We start from the raw sequence: 5,788 nt of genomic DNA on the forward strand, positions 1-5,788 counted from the left end.
CCATGCCTATGGAATGTCAAAAGTGACATGTACAAGGACAGAGCTAAACGTGTAGCCGCTTTGACAGCAATAGCCGCGGAATGACACAAAACATGTGCTGCAATTACCACGGGATATAAAACATAAAATAGAAACCCTGCGATTGGTTGAAAACTCATGCAAGTCAGGAGCTGGGATAGACGTCATTTACATCCCCAGAATATGGTGTTTTAGTGACCTTTCTTTCCTTAATGATGGTGACACAATCAGACCATATCTCTCAAACATAGATAATGCCACCAGCAATACAGCTGAGGAGGAACATTCTAATCATGAGGTATGTACGGTGTGTGTCTGTCTGTCTCTTATTTTATTTATGGTTTTTTATTTTAGCATTGGATTATCATATTGTGTTTGACATAATATCTCCTTCGGGTGTTTTATGCTATTCATAAATCTCAATTATCCATAATTCTCAATGATACTTTAATTTTTTTTTATCTAATTTTAACTATTATATATATATATATATATATATATATATATATATATATATATATATGTGTGTGTGTATGTGTATATGTATATGTATATGTATATGTATATGTATATGTATATGTATATACTGTATATATATATATATATATATATATATATATATATATATATATATATATATATATATATATATATATATATATATATTTATATATATATATATATATATATATATATATATATATATATATATATATATATATATATTTATATATATATATATATATATATATATATATATATATATATATATATATATATATATATATATATATTACTGTTGCTTGTGCTGTTTCATGAATTTTCACAAACATTTTTAGCAACAAAAAAAGTTATTCCAAATTTGTATTCTTTATTTGTGGCTATATTTCAAAAGCTTATGTAAAGAATAACCAATATATCATTTTAAATATAGTTTATCATCATCATCATTGTTTGTACTCTCTCTCTCTCTCTCTCTCTCTCTCTCTCTCTCTCTCTCTCTCTAGAGAACAGATATTAACTATGTGAACAGATAGGATGTGTGTCATGATAAATTCATGAAATAGTGTGTAAAAGGAATATGTGAGCACATACTCCAGTAATGATTTGTCCAGTACGAACAATGATAACTAGGTTTATGATGCCGATATACATATACTAGTTTCATGGTGAGGAAGAAAGAAAAGCTACGTACATAACAGTCCATTTATTATTATTATTATTATTATTATTATTATTATTATTATTATTAATATTATATTTTCCAGTGACTAAAAATGTTAAGTTTAAAAAAAAATGCACTACATTGAGAGATAAGCAAAGAGGTAATGAACACAATTATTAAGCATTTATCGATCTATACTGCCATGGCACTGCCCCTTCTCCATTAAAATACTGCATATATTGTTCATGGACATTCCTGGCATCAGCCATGTCATTCCAGCTCACCCTCTGTAGCCCTGGTAATTCATAAGTTTGTCGCCAGCTTCCAGGAATAATGTGTCCTACTGACAAATCCTCAACATCTAAACATCCTCCAGGCGTGTAGTGGCTCACATGGTCTCACCTGAGGAAGTTATGCAGAGATGTGCATACTAAAACTGTGGTATCAGTTTTTGATGGAGGTAGTTGAACAGATGACATAAACACGCGAAATCTGTTTGCCAAAAGGCCAAATGCATCTTGCCCTGGAGAGAAAATATGAGAAAATACGTTCCCTTCTAGTCTGATTAGTATGTGGAAAGGGTTTCATAATGTGTCGGCGCAACGGAAATGCTTCGTCTGCCACAAAAATGGATGGTAGTGGCATCTCACCTCCGGTAACCATTTGATCCCCGGGCAGACCAGCAGTTTGACTTGCAATACGAGTATTGAGAGTACAGTTGTCCCACACTCCTCCGTCTGATACTCTACCATTTTTGCCCATGTCTACATATATAAATTCACAGTTTGCATCACTTATGACAAGGAGTACGATGCTGTGGCTTCCTTTGTAATTAAAGAAGTACGAACCACTATCAGGTGGAGCCCTTATCAACACATGTTTCCCGTCAATAGCCCCCAAACAGTTTGGAAAATCCCATCTTGTTTGAAAACCATGTGCCACACGCATCCATTCCTCTGGGGTTATGGGTGTCTGTAAATGAAATGTAGAAGCTGTATGTCAGTGAAATTTAGATTAAGCAAATATAATGACTCAATTCCATGACCTTTACCTGCATAATTTCATAACCCGGCAGTCAATCTTTCTCTTCCTCTTCCTTTTCTATTTTTATTTTGTTTATCTTTTTACTCCCCCCCTTCTCTCTAACTATCTCTCTCTCTCTCCCAAAAGAAAAAAATTCCATATATATATATATATATATATATATATATATATATATATATATATATATATATATATATATATATATATATATATATATATATATATATATATTGCACTACACGTGTGTATTCTCAATATTGCAGATTTTCAACGATCCAGTACTGATGGGAGTTGGTGAAACATCTCTTGCAGCAACAACACCTGTAATGACACCACCTGCAGTGTCTATTGTATGTCCTACGGACAATACGGACAATTCAGCCAGGAATGACACCTTTACTACAGTGAATACTGCCAATCGATCAGGCAAAAGGATGCGTGATGATGCAGACGGTGTTATGCGGGAAGCCTTCCACCAGCTGAGGGAATTGTTGTCTATACAGGACACTGCTGATGATTGTACTGCTTCTGCAACCGTAGTTGCAAACGATCTTCGACAATTGAAAGGGGAAATCAAAATTTACGCAGAAAAACTAATTTATGATATTCTTTTTCATGCTAAACTTGTCGTCTTTCGTCGACATCAATGGTTAAAGAGTAGTTTTTCACATTTATATTACTGTTTATTGTTGATATAAATACCATTACTTGTTTTTTTTTTTTTTGGAAAGGTTTCGTCAGGATAAATAATTTGGCATTATTCATAATTAGCATAGAAAATATAATATTTCTTGGTGTGAGAGTGATGTTATCACTACTTTAAACAAACACTCACCTTTAAATAATCATCTCTGAGAACTGCATATATGGCTTCACTTGTCTCCGGTATAATTAGAGACAAAATCTGCTTTGATATCCTCGTGGTATATTGCAGCAATGTATATGAGCACCCAGATGCAAAAAAATCTGAGCGTTGCTTCCAGACGAGCTTCTGCACTTATACTCGGCCTGAAATTGTTATCCTGCTTTCTTATGTATGGTTCCACTTTTGCAAGTAGTGTATAGAAACTATTTACATCCATTCTCATGTACTTGATAAATTCATGCTCAGGTCCATGTTGGAGTTCACATGACTTCCCAACTCTCCCCTTCTACGCAACCACTCTCTACACCACTCTCTCTTCTGCACTCTACCTTTTTTCCCTTTTTTCTTAAACACACTGCAAGTATTACTCCACACAGTGCTATTTTTTTTTTCTTTTCCACTGTGCTAGGCATGGTGAGACCACCCTTGTTATTGCCTACTGAACGACCTAAACTTCCCCACCAAACCCACCTATCCTGCATTGTGGAGAAGACTACAGCAGTGTTGCTATATTTCCCCACCGAGTATTTCGTCATTAATTTGAAAGAAAAGGTAAAAGGTATACCTGACCGAAATTAGCTGAAATAATATAACAATATTATGAGTATTTTTTATTTACATAATTATTGTATTAGCTATACAGACATTTTATTTACATATCCTATACCATTTAAAGAATCGTCATTACTCTTCATTAATTGTCCTACTCCACCACCTCTTCCTCATTTATATCATCACTATGACTTCAACCATTCAATCATAGATTTAGTCGGCGTAAACCTAGTGCAACCTCCAGCCTTTTTTACTGCTTCAGATACCATGATGATTGTGTGTGTGTGTGTGTGTGTGTGTGTGTGTGTGTGCGCGTGCGTGAGGGAGAGAGAGAAGAGAAACAAGCGAATGAATGAATGCTATGCATGTAAAGTTCTTTACTCATGTAATTCTATAAACCTGTTCATACAGTTTTGTTCCCCATCACAGAGTCACGTATCCTTAAACGAAAAGAATATTTACATCTCACATTTACAGTATCTATATCAAAATCATGTTTGTCTTACAACAATCTTGTGCGTATATGCTTCCAAATAAAAAGGTATATAATATTTCCATAAAACCGAGTTGGGTAGGCTGTCTACCATTTTTTTTATTTTATTTCTATTTATTCTTTGCTAGTAGCTCTAATACGAAAGAATGCATAAAACGTAATGAATGTTAAGAACGGAACACAATTTCTTTATAAACATCTTTTATGCATTTTAATTATTCATTATTCAATATCCAGTAAGTTAATACGAAATTTATCTCCAGTAACAAATGCTTTCAGGAATGAAGAACACAAACATCAAAGTACACTCAGTGAAATCTTGAATATAGATTATGTTTACATATATATGCATGTGTATGTATGAATGTAAGTATACATAATGTACTGTAGATAAGTTTGTGTATACATACATATGAACAAAAATCTGTAGAAATGCCTTAATACAGCAATAAGCGTTGAGGAAATATTTCCTCACATTACCAATTTGAGGGGGAATTAGGCACTCATATCTCGTCTGATTGTCCATAACTCAAATCTTCATCGTTAGCAGATGAATCTCCTCACTTTGGTAACGCTGCTACAGACGGACTTTGCCTGGTAAGGGCAGAGACCGTCGGGCTCTGCCTAACAGTATGAGCCTGAAAGGATAAAATCATCTGGTAACATTGTTTCAGAAGCGAGAGAAATACAAACAGTGGGCAGTATCTGCCGGGCTCTGCTCGACAGTGTGGACAGGCCTTAAGACGAGCACCGAGGTAAAAGGGCATTCATTTTAAAGATAATTTTTAATAAATAAATGAATAAATAATGATATAAAGGAACACAAATGTTAAATATTGAATCAGGGGATAGAGGAAGAGGCTCTGGAAATAATATCTAAAGAATGAGAGAAAACATTTAGGAATCCATGAGTATCGCTCCATAGCTGTATGATTTAGTGATTGAACGGACAATCAAACATTCATTTCCGAGATATTTCAATATTTGGTTTTTCCCTTTCCCCGCTTACGGCACCATCTGTAGAAATTGTGGTTTAACTACTACTCTGGTAAGCTGAGGAGCTGGTATGGATAGCTATTGCTCGAATAAACCGAACTAGAGCTTCACGGATAGAGATGCAATTTTCGCTTGTTAAGCGCCCATTTACCTGGCGTAATTCACCCGGTCAAAAGACCCACATCTAGCACCACATAGCTGTGCTAATTTGGGCACTTGATCACTGTAAATAAGGACTGTATCATACAAATCTAAGCCTATTTGAATCAAGATTATAAGACCTTTGTGCATAAAATCGATGAGAAGTTAGTATGATATCAAAGCTGTTTAATTTCTCAACATAAAGCTACTTGCAATCATATAATCATTGATAACCTACAATCAGGGTATTAGAATGGGGAAGCATTTCATGCTCATGCCATCTATTCATGTATTTTTTTCAAGATAATTAGAGGGGAATTCATTTTTGGAAAATAGGTATATCATAATTTCATGACAAAATTTCGGAAAATTATGTTGTTCGGAGACCAAATAGTATATATATATATATATATATATATATATATATATATATATATATATATATATATATATATATATATATATATATATACATGTATATGTATATATATATATATATATATATATATATATA

The 5,788-nt window shown here is 33.6% G+C and overlaps 1 pseudogene; it reads right to left on the reverse strand.

Annotated features, from left to right (window-relative positions):
* Positions 1-1,627: 1,627 nt before the first annotated feature.
* Positions 1,628-3,628, reverse strand: LOC137656238 (uncharacterized; annotated as a pseudogene).
* Between the last annotated feature and the right edge of the window lie 2,160 nt (positions 3,629-5,788).

This window comes from Palaemon carinicauda, chromosome 17 (genome assembly GCF_036898095.1).
Source record: "Palaemon carinicauda isolate YSFRI2023 chromosome 17, ASM3689809v2, whole genome shotgun sequence".
Lineage (NCBI taxonomy): Eukaryota > Metazoa > Arthropoda > Malacostraca > Decapoda > Palaemonidae > Palaemon > Palaemon carinicauda.